This window comes from Hesperophylax consimilis, chromosome 13 (assembly GCF_061612785.1).
Source record: "Hesperophylax consimilis isolate HC1 chromosome 13, BYU_Hcon_1.0, whole genome shotgun sequence".
Taxonomy (NCBI): Eukaryota; Metazoa; Arthropoda; class Insecta; order Trichoptera; family Limnephilidae; genus Hesperophylax; species Hesperophylax consimilis.
The window spans coordinates 1,394,183-1,409,792 of record NC_142848.1 but is presented as its reverse complement, the minus strand read 5'-3'; the positions used below and the strand labels follow the sequence as shown (position 1 = coordinate 1,409,792).

General features: G+C 36.9%; 1 protein-coding gene across 2 annotated transcripts in view; it reads right to left on the bottom strand.

Moving 5' to 3' along the window:
- LOC149418279 (neurotrimin-like) overlaps positions 1–1,048 on the bottom strand; it is a 183,798-nt gene extending 182,750 nt beyond the window's left edge. For both annotated transcript variants that reach the window (XM_089638440.1, XM_089638441.1), the window contains exon 1: positions 753–1,048. The gene's annotated coding sequence lies outside the window, so the exon portion shown is untranslated. The remainder of the gene's footprint in view (positions 1–752) is intronic.
- Positions 1,049–15,610: the final 14,562 nt, after the last annotated feature.

Sequence of the window (15,610 nt, the reverse complement as noted above, 5' to 3'; positions counted from 1 at the left end):
GATTTGGCCGTGTTTAGTGACAAAATCTGAATAACCAAGTAATTCCCCACCTTCCTGTTCTCCTTTCCCTCCATACTACGTTCAGCCTCACAACATACCCTGATTGGGGGTGCCATAGTCGCACTGGATTCAGACGGTTGGAAAAAGTCGGGACTGTTGTGCGGTTTCACATTAAAAAAATACAACTGTGAAGAAAAATTAAAGTGAAAAAAATTTAAAATTTCGAAGTGATAAGTAGTTCAAATGTTAATGCGTTATTATTCCTTATTTGTATGTGATTCCAGGTTTGTATCTCATGTGTTCATACGTAAGGCATATCTTCAAGAAATACATAAATATAAAACAAATATATTTTACTACTGATGTCATTGACTTAAAAATATATTTTTTAATGTTATATTCCGCACGTATTTTCGGTAAAATTCGTGGCGCAGTTGAATTTCTCACTGAAATTCATATTTATGTGTCGAATTAATTGGTATAAAATATTATTCCTTTGAGTTTGGAGAATAAAATAGAGTTTTTAAAACATTTTTCTTTCAATAAATTCATTCAAAATAATACCCAAAAAGGGGCACCGTATTCATTTATGACACAAAATAAATATTTATTTTGTGGATATTTTATAGGAATTTTTATCGTACTTTGAAATAAACGTGTGGTTATGAAATGAGTACCTTTGGATAGAACAACATCAACATATTTGTTTAATAAAAACAAGAAAAGTAGAATAATTAATTAAAATCAGTTACCGTGTTAATCATCATTTGATGCCATCCTTTCACACGCTAAATACTTTTCAAACTTGTGAATAACATTTTTAAAAACTTTAATTTTTTTTATTATATTAAATAATCGAAGTCATCACTATAATAACGAAATGTTTTTTTTTTAAATTATATTTTCGTGTGAGAAAAACTATCTCAAATGTAATATTCTATATAAGTCACACGCTGGAGTGGGTACGACATTTAAGTCAGGTTAAGCGCGACGGTTTCGCGGGTATCACGGCGGCGGTGTACGTTCGCGGCATCGGAAGACGTCACCGTACGGCGTCGCGGCGCCTACTGACCCGGGCGGCGCCGGGAAGCTTTTGCGCGTGCGTCGCTGCCTCCTTCCCACCCCTTCCCCTCTTCACTCGCTTTGCGTTCCGGGTGTCAAAAGAGACGTTTCTCACTCGTCGTCACGCGGAGGGGTTAGCGAAGATGATGAATGCTGTCGGCTGGAGTTTTTTAGTCTCACTGACTAACATCAGGGGTCTAATCCAACCAATCAACAAATGTTTGTCGAAATAACTACCAGTAATATCACAACGAATTAGATTAGCATACGGTGTCTCCATACTTTGTTCTATGATCAAAGGTTAGTTGTGTTTGGTTTTCGAGTCCGTATGAATTTTATTGTGCGTTGAATATTTGAAAATATTCTTTTCATAAATGATACATATAGCCAGTTACGTTTCACGCTATCACCGATGTTCTATGCTATCACTTCAAATTGTAGGCGGATTTATAAATTAATTAGATGTAAATTTGAAGTATTGTAGTCCAGTTCAGATTTAGAAGAGATGAGAAGTTGAACGGAGGGGTGGCAATTTTAGATTAGATATGGAAGAAGGGATAGAAGATATTTATTTATAGAAGGACACCCATAAAATATTGGATCTAAAGTATAATATGGGGTTTATTTTTGAGTGTTACATTTTGTCTTGAGGAAGATAGTATTTTTAATATATATCAACCAGGATAGGTTTCAACCACATAAAATAAATAATCAGGGAAGAAGGTAGAACTATTTTATTGGGGTAGAAAGATTTTGACAACATAAAATATCCTCAAATACATAAAAAAATTAAATTTATCAATAATTTTCTGCTTTTTTTTACGCCATTTTTTCCAGACATATTCTAGGCTAATTTTTACTGCGCGCTATTGACAATACAACATGACTTTCAAGACAAAAAACTGTGTTTAATAAGTATTAGGTGCTAATTAATATTTAAAACAAATAGTTTATGATAATATTATTTATTTTCTTCAGTAATTAGTATTAAGTAGAGTGGAAGATGCTCTCAGTGTCAACCTAGTGAAAGATGACCATTCAGAATTGGAACGCCGCTTGAAATTGCTTTAGCCGTATTTGGTGATCTGATCTGAAAAACTAGAGTAGCTCCCCACCTTTTTTCTTTCCTATCTCCTTTCCCTCTCCACTACCTTTACCCTCGCTTGCTCTCGACGCGACGGTTGGGAGCAGTTAGTTCTCTTGTGCAAGTGCAACAAGATACACATTTTACCTAAGTGTTTTAAGAAAGTTGAATTCTTATTTGAGATTAAATATTTATACAATGGAGTTAAATAACACTACACCAACGCAACGCAGCAAATTCCTAGAGCAATCAGTGATATTTTACAATAACATTAATATTTTGTAATTTCAGTTATAACAGTATATCATTATACTTAAAATACCTAGTCAGATACTGGTGTAGACACGAGGGTTTTATAATGTACTTACTGAAATAATTTAAATGCATTCTTAAGATACCATTTTTTCTTATACTTAACCAAATATTGTCAAACTGTTTACGTAGTTGGCAGATAGTAATTGCAAAAATAACTAGCTCACGGCTCTGTTTTAATTCAAGATTATGATTGCTTTTAAAATGTACATGGCCTCTTGGTATACATAATAAATTTAACATTTATCATTTTGAAAATGATATCATTCTTTACACGTTCAATGGTTTATAAAGATAGCTGCACAATATATAAATCAATTTCTTTTAAAATACGAACGTGTATGGTATTCCAATTTAACACATCCTAGTTGATTGAGCATTTGGATTGGCAAAATAAATAAAAAAAATATTTCTCTGAGCTATTCTGAGGAAACTACTTACGGTTGAAAATATACTATTTGTATCACTGTCTAGACATATTATCTTGTGAGTCGGTACAATTTACCACCTTGGAATGGCCTACTGAGGTAGTTTAGTACTTTTATAGTGAGGTAATTTATGCGAACAAAAAAGTATCTGTATATATCAATTTTTAATAATAATAAAAATAATTTTAACAAAAATCTGAAAAAATAAGAAAATACACAGATTTAGGATATGAGATTAAAAAAATTTAACATTCTCGGACTATAAAAATATTACCATTTGTTATTTCGGCTACTGGAATTATACCTAGTTCTCTCATTCAAAATTTAGGCGTTTTAGATCTATCAAAGAATTTTTACATAAAAATGAAAAAAAAAACAGTCATTTTAAATACACCTGGGAAAACGAAAGATTTTTTAAATTTTCATATTAAAGAATCAGTAGGATTTATAGGTCCAATTAGAAGTTCTACCGAGCCGAACCCTCTGATATGAAAATATCTGGAGTCGGTGAATTATTTTCCTATTTGATCTCTGGTGATTTGATGTCTTGTTTTGTATTTTTATGCTTATATAATGCACTTGCATAATGTGGATTGACTAGATGATCATTTGTGGAAAAGTGTGTGGAAAAACAAAAAAAAAAACATAACCAGTCTGTTACGACTCTTGATATCGTGGATAGACAACGTCTGCATATCATATTATAATATTCCTCCTGCCTTACTAATAAGGTTGTTTTTTTTATTTTACATAACTGATAAACAACAATTTTCCATAATCAATTATTGTGCAACAGTTTAAATATAAGGCCCCTCGAGCTTAACGAGCTTTAATCGTGCTGGATAAGGGAGGAGACACAATTATGCATACGCTATACGCATTATGACTTGGCCTATTACATTTCGCTGTAATTATAGACCGACATATGAAATGGAACAAACACTTATGTGAACTTGTTAAGCTTACTAGGAAATGTATTTATATATTTATTAGTTTAGAATCCAGTCATTACATCAGTATGGAATTATTGCATGGGGAGGTACATATGAAAACATTGCAAACCTTGTGATGGTGGTACACAGACTAATTATTATTAAAGTAATTTAAAAAAAAAACAATCTACATACCCCTCCGCAACATGATTAAGAATTTTCTTCCATTTTATTAAAATTAAATACATCTATAAAAAATACTCAATATTATAAATATTCAAAAGATAATACATAGAAAAAAATTAAATTTGATTCATCATTAGGAAATAAATACAATATCCAAATTCCTCTATTTTCCATACAAAAAATGCATTGTAATTATTATTACAAAGAGAAATATTTCAATTGTCTTCCCGAAGAATTAAAAAAATAAAAGGATTTGTATTATTATTATACGCACCTTTACTGTACACTATATGATATTCCTTTTTACTCCTACACCAAACTCAGGAGCTAGTTTTTGCTTCATTGGCATAGAAATACTTAAAAAAATAATTTCACTATTTCTTGTTATGTATTACTATAACAACAATATAAATTAAAATTTAAATAATGTTTTCTTTTGATCCCCTCTCTTATCAGAGGTTGGCTGTCATTAAGTCCCTCTTAAACTATGTATTATCTAAATCGTTGAGATACAATTTAAACATGAGGAAACTCAAGCCCTAAACACTTATTGATTTGGGAGGTCAAATATTATTACTACAATATTATCACTTATCTATTAATATCTTTACCTGGATATTTCAAAGGTTACCAAATCCCTCATAATTTCTTGGAAGACCATATTAAGGGTCTGTACGCGTTATTATTGTCACCACAGTAATGAAACGAACACGAATGTGGGTCTCTATGTTATTCAAGTAAATAATGGTCTCCCATGTATTTATTTTATTTATTTATTTTCGCCCATTATTTGTGTTACATAGTTTAAAATTATGATTTTTGATTAAATTAAGGTAAATTCAAATTAATAGTGTGGATTACGGAAAGCTAAAAATGTATTATGGAACATATACATATAAAAGGACCCCTATTGTTTTTAATTTTTATAAACAATATTCAGGGAAAGATTAAATTCGTCCGTTTTCTACTTTTTGCCGATGACATCAAACTCTTTCTGAGAATAAGATCGATAGAAGACTGTAGAAAGCTCCAGGAAGATATCGATGCAATTATTGACTGGAGTATTGATAACAAACTTGGGTTCAACTTCCAAAAATGTTCAGTGATGTGCTTTACAAGGGCACACAAGACCATATATTTTAATTACAAAATGAAAGATACGTCACTGAAGCACATGGTGACTTGCAAGGACTTGGGAATTGTGTACGACATTCGCTCAACATTTCACGCTCATATTGAAAAGATCTGTAAATCAGCCACTAAGATGTTGGGTTTTGTCATACACAATTCGAAAGACTTGACCAACCTTGCAGTAATAAGGCTGCTTTACTTTAGCTTAGTGCGTAGCATTCTCGAGAATGGATCTCAGGTATGGGGGCCAGAGGACACTGTCTATGTACTAATGGTCGAGAAGATACACAAAAAGTTTTTACGATATATTCTACATGAGAGAGTTTGGTTATTACCCATGGCTGTTTCCAACAGCATTTATCTCGGGAATGCTGGGTATATGCAGCCTTAGTTCCAGAAGGGATGTTGCATTACTCCTGATGGCGTATAAGCTACTAAACGGTTTAGTATCAATACCAGACATTCTGGCTAAAATAGGATTTTATGTCCCGGATAATTTCGCGCGAGGCCGCCAACACAGGCTTTTGATTCTTCCTAGGTGCAGAACTAACTTACCAATGGTGATGCCCTTGGGAAGAATCACTAGGTTAATTAACTGCCTCGCAGGAAATGTGGATATTTTTCACATGTCCTACAACGTATTTAAACGTGAAATATTATTATTCAATACTTAAAATTGTAAATCTAAATTTGAAACTTTTTTCTTTGTCCCACTTGTAAATGTACCTATTTGTTATTCACTTTTTTGTAAATGTTAATTATCGATATTGCAATGTTCTGTTTCATACTGTTTTTGCAAATAAACAATAAAAAAAAAAAATAAAAAAAATAAAAATAAAAAAAAGTGTATTCACTACAGAGTTGTGAATTCATACATCTCAGTAAAATGATTAAAAAGATTTCGTTTTATAACTAATACGGAATCTTTGAGCACGTCTAAAATATTCCCAAATTTATTGCCAAAATGATGTAGTCTATTTATAGGTGTATTAGCTTCATAGTTGGTTTTAAAATTGTCACAAAAAAATGTAGCAATTTGCCTCGTATTTCTAGTCGGTACGTAAAATTTTATTTTGGCGAGAATTTCAGGGTTGTCAATGGAATTATTGATAATTTTATTTAAAAGTACAAGGTCAGAGATGATCCGCCTATCTGATTTAAGTTGTTTCATCAAAAGAAAATAGTTAATATTTTGAATTGGAATATTCAGTTTTAAGTTAATAAATCTTAGAAATTTGTGCTGTACCCTTTCAATATTGTCAGAATGCGTTTTATACAATGGGGACCAAATAGGCGAATTATACTCTACCTGGCTTCTTACTAAAGAAGTGTACAATGTTTTCAAACATTCAAGTGACTTGAAATCATTCGCCGTTCTGCATATATGAAACCAAGCATTTTTATAGCTCTCTTTGTTATATCATTTACATGCAGAGTGAATGTTAACTTTTCATCAAATACTGTTAGATAATGCGTTTCCACGGAATCGAACCGCGTGTTAGATGTATTATATCTTCAAGAATACCTGGCTAGCTCGAGCAGGTACCGTGTTTTCAGTTCGTTGGTATTAAGAGAGAACATACGCCTTCTAGAAGTGGGTAGAACAAAGGGTATCTTGGAAATAAAACACTATTATTGTGGTGCCTTTAAATGCCTTCAAAAAGACTATATAATTACAGCACAGGAATCTACGCGTAGGAAAAGCTTAAATCTCTTTGTGGACGGTTAAAAGAATGATGTTAAATTAGTGGGCAGAAAGCAGAGACAGAAATTAATAAAAAAATAAAGGAACGATACCGCAGTTTTTGTAGTTTTGTAGACGTCCAGGGAGCAGGCAGTAGAAAAAATGAATCGAAATATACTAGTAATGAATTGACAAACACTGTAGAAAGAATGAATCGAAATGTACTAGTAATTAATTGACAAACACTGTTTTAGCAAAGCAAGTCTCGAATTCAAAGTGGAGCACGTAACAACCTCTCGCAAACAGCGCTGGAATCCAAAGAGACCGGTGTCTCTTCCAACCGAGCTGAGGACCGCTCGTTCTCCCCGCCTCTCCCGATAATGGTCAACGCCCCCCAAGGGGTTACCATATGAAAGAATTTAAAAATACAAAGTACTTGATTTTAAGAAAATATTACGGGGTTGAATGTTTTAATTTTAAGAAAGTTCGTTTCATAACACTTCCCCGAAAACACAACGAAAAAACTGCCGTGGGAATGAAAGTTTTTGACTCTAAATCGCTTAAAATCCCTTTGACCAAAGCTACAAAGGAGTCATCCACATAGAGATTCAGCATTAAAAACCTACGCCCAAAATTTACATATTATTATTTCAAATTATTATTTATATATATATACATTTTTTTTGGTAATACGGTGCACATAATCGTAAGAGCAACAGCAGCAAGTGATGGTGATAATCGTAAGAGCAACAGCAGCAAGTGATGGGGACAATCGTAAGAGCAACAGCAGCAAGTGATGGCATCGGCTCTCAAGTGATGGCATCGGCTCTCTCTGCAAAGGGCCGCAAGCAGTAGCGTAAACTCGTTCGTCATGGCGTAGATGTCTCGATCCCCGGCGGGAACGATTCAAGGAGAAGCGTTAACATGAAAGCGAAACATAAGAAAATATTAAAAAAATGCAAATAAGCAGTGGGCAATGAACCAAAAAAATAAATAAAAAATAAAAAATCGCGTTCACATAAGGAGTGAGAAACTAATATTGAATAGTAAATATAGTTGCACAGGGGAGCAGTATACAGGCAGAACTTCCCATTGTATGTCGTGACGCACACACATATGTTTATATTTTATACATAAGGCAAAAACATACTAAAATCATTAATTAGCACTAAATAATCAATATATGCTGAAAAACACACACGAGAATCAGTATCCACCTTTTAACGGTTCGAATATGCTTCCGTATGGTCATTGCTGAAAAGAAATAAAAACAAAATGAACAATATACATTGAAAAACACACACGAGAATCAATATCCACCTTTTAATGGTACGGATTTGTTTCGGTGCAATCGGCGTCTACCATTTAGTGTTTTTTTTTTTTTTTTTTTTTTTTTTTTTTTTTTTTTTTTTTTTTTTTTTTTTTTTTTTTTTTTTTTTTTTTTTAATCAGCATATCTACCTTTTAATGGTCCAGATAGCTGTTTGAAGAATGGCTGAAAAGAAATAACACAAAACAAACAATATAAGTTGAAAAACACACACGAAAATCAATATCCACCTTTTAATGGTACGGATTTGTTTCGGTGCAATCGGCTTCAACGTTTTAGTTTTTTTTTGTTGTAATCAGCATATCTACCTTTTAATGGTCCAGATAGCTTTTTGAAGATAGCACAACATACGAGTAAAATCAAAATCGTCCTCCTTTAGTGACCTACATATCGCCAGAAATCTTGTAAGAATTGCTGACATAGGTATAATACAAGACGTATCTTTCAAATACTTAGTGCTGTAGACCTTATTTATTTGTGTGCAAAATCATTGCATCCATACAAAAAACCTCCCAAAATGAACAACACAAGAACAAGAAAACAAATTAAAAATATTTTGTCGCAAGTCATTGCACTTTGAAGTTTTCGTATACGATGGATTATAATGGGTTAGAATTTATTACATAATAATATATATACCAATATGGGCGCCATCTTGTTTATGGCTAACAAGCAACCATAGGATCGAAGTCACAAATAATTATTTTATAATTTTTTCAGTGTTTTAATAAAGTTGGTGAAGTTTGCACCAAATTAATAGCAAGTAGGAACTGGGTACGAATCAGACACAATGTGAATGTCGTACTGCGTGTAGGAATGTTCAAAGATAGTGTCGTGTATTTAGCCGCCTCCGGTTAATTACTCCGGAGTGACTGTAATGTTAGAGTCTGTATACACTGCCTTCGAAGGGGCCCCCTCGAAGACAGTGCCGTGTATTGTGTGGATGTGCATGTTCAATGAGTACTTGTACCTTATTTATCTTTCCTTGCGAATTTTAAAATAGAATATTTTCCCTTTAAAATAGAATATTTTCCCATCCGGGCAGTCAACAAAACTGGCTTTCCAATATTCATCGCATTAACCAGATTTCAAACAGATTTTTCCAAGAATCCAATTGGGGTAGGTTGCCAATTGTTGTTTTTAAATTCCTAAGGGGTCACAGTTAGGGTATAGGAGAATCGGTCTGGTTTTCCGCGGAGCTACCTAATTTAACCATATCTTTTACATGGTATCTACCCAAGATTTTTCCTGACTCATCTGCCAACACATATATGACGTCGGAAACCTTTTTAATCACCTTAGTCTTCACAAAGCGCGGGGCGAGTTTGGTAGAAAAGTAAGCAGCGGAATTTGACTGAGCGAAATTTTTCCTCCAAACCGTATCACCGACGGAATACGTCACGCGTTTTTTTCTAAGATTGTATCTTTCGGAGCTCTTTTGATACGCCAGGAACAAAGCGTCACCGACATCGCCGTAAACGGTGGATAGTTCTTCTAGCCGGTCGGCGTATTCGTTCGTTGTTAGCGTGGTTCTGGGGAATGGAGTTTTATGAAGGCCACCGAGGGGTACCTGCTCATAGCCATGATCCAAGAAAAATGGCGTGTATCCAGTGGTTAGATTTACGGAATTATTTAAAGCCGCCTGAATTTTATCCAGATGTTTACACCATGTCCGTTGATTTTTCTCTACCACTATGGCCAGGGCCGTGCCAATCGTTTGGTTATACCGTTCCACAACGTTATTCATCGGGGTATAATAGCTGTTGTAAAATATGTCGGGCACTCCGTAACTACTCAAAAAGTTCTTAAATATTCGTGAAATAAATACTTTCCCGTTATCTAATATCACGGTACGAGGCACACCATGCAGTAAAAAAATACGTGTTTCTAAAAGTTTGATTATAACTGTGGCCTTGGCGACTTTTAATGGAAATATCCAACAAAATTTGGTGAACGTATCTACGACACTAAGAATATGCATATTCCCGGCGAAACTTTTCGGAAAAGGGCCTATTAAATCCACGGATAACACCTGTAGAGGTCTGTCCACACGTTTCTGGGTGCTCATATGTCCCAGAGGGGCGGACGTGCTATGCTTGTATGCTTTGCATATCCCGCACTTCGATATATATGCGCTCACCTGGCGATACAGTCCCGGCCAAAAGTGTCTTAGGCTAAGCCTTTTATAAGTGCGATATATGCCGGGGTGAATAGCTTTATCAGAATTGTGATTTTCTACTATTAGAGCTTGCCGCTGTTCGGATGGTACAACGAGTTTCCACGAATAATCCTCCCGTACAGAGAGCGCGGCAGGGCAGTGTCGAAATAGCTGCCCTTCGCGGATAGTGTAGTTCGCGTATTTCTGCGGGGATTCTAGGCAGTTGTTATAAGTGCTTAGGTACCAGGTATCGGAGGTAGCCGGTGGCGTGCTGACAGCTGATATTTTGCCGTGTTCTACGCGGGAAAGAACGTCCGGTACCACGTTAAGTGCTCCTCGTCGGTGAACAATATCGAAAGAGTATTGCGAAAGACGTGTGGCCCAGCGGGCCAGTCTCCCAGAAGGGTTATCTAGAGAGTGTAACCATTTTAAGCTCGAGTGGTCCGTTATTATAGTAAATTTTCCGCCTTCTATGTATCCGCGGAAATAACGTACCGACTCCAGTACCGCCAAAAGTTCTTTTTCCGTGACACCATAGTTTCGTTCATTTTTATTTAAGCAACGAGAAAAATATGCAACGGGGTGTTCGCCATCGGAAAAATTTTGCGTAAGTACTCCCCCAATGCCTACATTTGAAGCGTCTGTGTGTACACAGAAATCGAGATTGAAATCCGGACAGTTTAGCACCGGTGCTGATACTAAGGCGGCTTTGAGAGTTACAAAGGCCCGCTCGGCTTCATCGGACCACTTAAAGTTGCTTATGCCTTTTCTACAACCGGTGAGTTTAGTCAGTGGTTCGGCTATGTCAGAGAAACCTTTTATGAAGCGCCGGTAATATCCAGCCAACCCAATGAATGATTTGATTTGCTTGGAATTTACAGGACGGGGAAAATTCTCTATTGCTTCTACTTTGGCTGGGTCGGTGCGGAGCCCTGCGTTGTCTATGACAAACCCTAAGTAGCAGAGGCGAGACTTACAAAATTCAGATTTTTCGTAATTTATCGTTAACCCGGCCGACTTTAATCGTTCCTGCACCAAGTGGAGAGTGGCTATATGCTTTTCAAAGGTATCGCTCACTATTATAAGGTCGTCCAAGTAGCAAAAAAGTTGCTCGTCTAACTCGGGTCCAAAAAGTTTGTCGGCTAATCTCTGAAGCTCGGCCGGCGCGTTACGCAACCCGAAGGGTAGGCGGGTAAATTCAAACATTCCGCGGTTTCGTATCACGAACGCTGTCTTTTCGCACGAGGCTTTAGCCAACGGTATCTGCCAAAAAGCCTTACTTAAATCTACTGAGGAGATGTACCGCGCATTTCTCAATCGGTCTAAAATGCGGTGACTGAATGGCAGAGGATAAGCGTCAGCCTTGGTCACCGAGTTGAGCTTGCGGCTGTCGAGGCAAAAGCGGGCCGAGCCGTTCTTTTTGGTCACAATCAGAGTAGGGTTCGTCCAGGGGCTACGACTCGGACGCACGACGCCTAGTGCTAACATTTCGTCTAATTCTCGCTCCAATTGCTGCTGCCTGATCGGTGAAAGAGGATAGTACCTTTGTTTGATTGGCGGTCCCGTGGTTTCAATGCTATGTTCGACAAGGTGAGTCAGCCCGAGGCCGCATTTTTCAAAGGAGATATCTTGAAATTTATTCGTGATATTTTGTAAGCTATCGGCCTGCGAGGCAGTAAGATTTTCAACCGGGATAAGGGTTCTGATCTCGTCTATTTTCGGAGGCGATAAAAGAACTCTTCTCGCCGTCGGAGTGATGATCTTCGGGGCCACGTTGAAGGATCTCCAAAAATCGGTACCAAGGATAAATTTAGGTGATAATGACGGTATGACTAAAAAATCTATAGTAGCGGTGTATCCACTGCATGTGACGGGCAGAGATAACACACCAAACACGGTTTGGTGACTTGCATCAGCCGTGACCACCGGAGACCTATACGGTTTCATTGGTACTCCCATACTAATGAATGACGCGTACGAATTTCCTCCTAGGCAACTAACATTTGCCCCCGAGTCTAATAATCCCGTAAAGGGCACATTATTTATAGTAAACTGCGCGTAAGGGCGACCGTCTACGGCTTCAATGCATTCAATTTCCATAAGATGTGCCGTTTCTTCTAAGAATTTTTGGTCATCTAGCCACTCAATACGTCCACGGCCAGCGTCACCTTGTCGTGGAAGGGGGCTATTTGAGTGGCTGGAAATTAGTTTTTTGAATTCGGTATTCTGGGCGGTGGTCGGGTTAAATCTATTCCCGCGGGGAGAAAACTTGACTGAGGTGACGGATGGTCGAATATGTTATTACGCTTATTTTCGTAACGGCGGCCACCGCCCGCCCTCATATGTTTATATTGTTCGCGAGTATTGCGAAAACCGCTGTCTGAGCTATTTTTCCCGGGGTCTGCCGGTAGAGCTGCAGGGCTTGATGAAGCCACGCTATTGAGGTAACTATTTCCTCCCGATCTCGCCTCACGGGGCGGGCGCGATGCTTGTTTCTGGTAGCTCTCGAATATCGTGCACGCGGTTTCTAAATCTTCGATAGAGCTACTGCTATGCATGGTCAACATACTAGCGTATTGGGGGAGGAGGCCACGTTTGAGAGTTTCCACCAGCTCCTCTTCCGACATGGGCGATTCTAACATGTGATTTTTATGACGCGTTTCGATAAAAAAATCTCTAGCCGTCTTCCCATGCGCTTGTTTGGATACGTAAACTTCGAGTTTACGTTCCCATTTAGAATTAGGCGGTTCAAATTTGCTGAGAAGGAGCTTTTTAAGTTCGGACCAGGATAAACTCTCTCTCGGTAAGGAGAGAAACCATAGCAGCGCCATTCCCGTTAAAAGTTCGTTGAAACATTTAGCAACTTCCTCAGAATTAACACCCCGGGATATGATTAATAACTCCACACGGCTTACGAATTCTCTGACATCGGTCGTTCCGTTAAATTTAAGGTTCCATTAAGCGAAATTCGTCACCTTTGTTTCCTTCAGAATATATCTAATCTCTACTGGCCGCTCCCGGACTTCCGTATCAGCGCACGGCATAGGATCAACCTTGTCGTTTTCGGGTTTTATTCGCCGAACGAAAGCCTTGTTAAACTGGCGGGCTTGTTTTTGTAAAGCTGGCAAATCTTTACTCCCGACAATACCACGTTTTCTCAATGCCCTCTTTAGTTGCGGAACGCTTGAAGAATCAACGTGGACGATAATGCCTTCCTTAAAGCGAATTAAGGCGTCCATTTTATTAATTTTATTTAAATTAGCCGACTTGATTTCTTAAAATTACTTGTGTACTATTGAGACAAAACTAAGTAGTGAATAGATTCCAGGTACGCCCTTTCCCTTTATTATTGTCCGCGGTTTTTCTAGTTATCATAAAAGGCTACCGGCTCAAGACGTATTTCTGGGAAGTAATTATTTTTACCAAAACCCAATTTTGCAATATTAAAATGAACACGACCTATAAAATCTGTTACTAACGTATTTTAGGTTTTTCCCAGGTATCACAAAAGGCTACCGGCCCACCTTGGACGTATTTCTGGGAAGTAATTATACTTCCAAAACCCAATTTAGCAATATTGAAATGAGAAAGAAACCTTTAAAATCTTTTGTCTTTAAATATTACACGAATATAACCGCACAAGTAGGTATCTGTATTATTACGCTTTGAGTTTATTCTATAACCTAACTTTATATTACTCGAATGAATCCGCGACAAAATATACACAGAAGTGTAGGAAGGAAATTATAAATTGTTAGGAAAACACGCGAAATTTTTTTTTTTTTTTTTTTGAACGCACACTGTCGCAAGATTTAAGTATTTATCGAAACTCTTCTTATTTTTTTTAAAGGACACTATGATTCTATGGCGATGCGTGCCGAACACGTGTGGGCTAAACAAAACGGCGCAAGCGTTTACAAAATGGTGACTGCCAACCACATGTGGGCTTTAAACACACTGACGCTATGACTAAAAAAAAATGGCGAAGAATGCAAAACACGTGTCGAATTTAAAAACCAGTTCACGAACGTTTATTAAATGGCGGTTATTACGGAACACACGTGGCCTTTAAAAACACTGACGCTATGAGTAAAAAAAATGGCGAAGAATGCAAAACACGCGTTGAATTTAAACACCAGTTCACGAACGTTTATATTAAATGGCGGTTATTACGGAAAACACGTGGCTTTTAAAAACACTGACGCTATGAGTAAAAAAAATGGCGAAGAATGCAAAACACGCGTTGAATTTAAACACCAGTTCACGAACGTTTATATTAAATGGCGGTTATTACGGAAAACACGTGGCTTTTAAACACACTGACGCTATGAGTAAAAAAAATGGCGAAGAATGCAAAACACGCGTTGAATTTAAACACAGGGGTACCTAGATGTAGGAAAAACAATTATTTACACACATATATGAACATCACGACAACAATAAAAAGTTACAACAGGAAAGCGATTCTCTCAAATAAAGCCCCACGTTTCTGGGTCCAGTGTTAGATAATGCGTTTCCACGGAATCGAACCGCGTGTTAGATGTATTATATCTTCAAGAATACCTGGCTAGCTCGAGCAGGTACCGTGTTTTCAGTTCGTTGGTATTAAGAGAGAACATACGCCTTCTAGAAGTGGGTAGAACAAAGGGTATCTTGGAAATAAAACACTATTATTGTGGTGCCTTTAAATGCCTTCAAAAAGACTATATAATTACAGCACAGGAATCTACGCGTAGGAAAAGCTTAAATCTCTTTGTGGACGGTTAAAAGAATGATGTTAAATTAGTGGGCAGAAAGCAGAGACAGAAATTAATAAAAAAATAAAGGAACGATACCGCAGTTTTTGTAGTTTTGTAGACGTCCAGGGAGCAGGCAGTAGAAAAAATGAATCGAAATATACTAGTAATGAATTGACAAACACTGTAGAAAGAATGAATCGAAATGTACTAGTAATTAATTGACAAACACTGTTTTAGCAAAGCAAGTCTCGAATTCAAAGTGGAGCACGTAACAACCTCTCGCAAACAGCGCTGGAATCCAAAGAGACCGGTGTCTCTTCCAACCGAGCTGAGGACCGCTCGTTCTCCCCGCCTCTCCCGATAATGGTCAACGCCCCCCAAGGGGTTACCATATGAAAGAATTTAAAAATACAAAGTACTTGATTTTAAGAAAATATTACGGGGTTGAATGTTTTAATTTTAAGAAAGTTCGTTTCATAACACTACCTAAATCTGAGCGACTGATGTCAATAGTACATTATTTAAAGTGTTTTCATAAGTAACATGACTTTGGATTTTACGAAAA